We start from the raw sequence: 751 nt of genomic DNA, 5'->3' as shown, positions 1-751 counted from the left end.
TTTGCTACTGCAGGTTCATTAACTTGTCAACCTCTTCTGTAATGTCACCATCCATCTTTTGAATGGTCTCTCTTCTGCATTCAAGCCACCTACTTAACATTTGCCTGATAAATTCTAGCATTGCAACGATTGGACTGTCTCTTGGAGCTAATAGTGCATTGTTCAGAGACTCTGCAATGTTACTGGAGGTCATATTATACCTCTGACCAGAAAAGTGTGATCTAGTCCACAGCGCAAGAGGGATTTTTTCCATGTACTCCCAACAACCATAATCAACATCCTTCAGCCTTGCGTATAGTCTCTTGAAATTAGAAACTGTGAACGCTTCTCCAGCCTTTCCGACCAACCCTTTCTGACCGGAACCTTTGAATTTACCGTGAACATTTCTCTGGATATGGACAAGACATGCACGGTGGTGTGACTGTGGATACCATTTCTTTTTAGCTTTGGAAATTCCACCGTGCCTATCCGAGATAATAGTAAGATCAGAGGAATCTGGAATAATTTCTAACAACTTCTCAAAGAACCACCTCCACGTCTTGTCAGACTCTGCATCAACAACGGCGAACGCTATTGGAAATACCTGGTAATTAGCATCTTGTCCACTGGCCGTTAATAGACAACCCTTATACTTACCAGTGAGGTGAGTCCCATCAACAACAAGTACTTGTTTCAAATGTTTCCATCCAGATATACACGCAGCCAATGCCATAAATACGGACTTAAACCTGGTAATACATTTTCCTTCTTT

Source organism: Eutrema salsugineum, unplaced genomic scaffold (genome assembly GCF_000478725.1).
Source record: "Eutrema salsugineum unplaced genomic scaffold, Eutsalg1_0 scaffold_15, whole genome shotgun sequence".
NCBI classification, from domain to species: domain Eukaryota; kingdom Viridiplantae; phylum Streptophyta; class Magnoliopsida; order Brassicales; family Brassicaceae; genus Eutrema; species Eutrema salsugineum.
Note: the sequence above shows the minus strand (reverse complement) of the source record.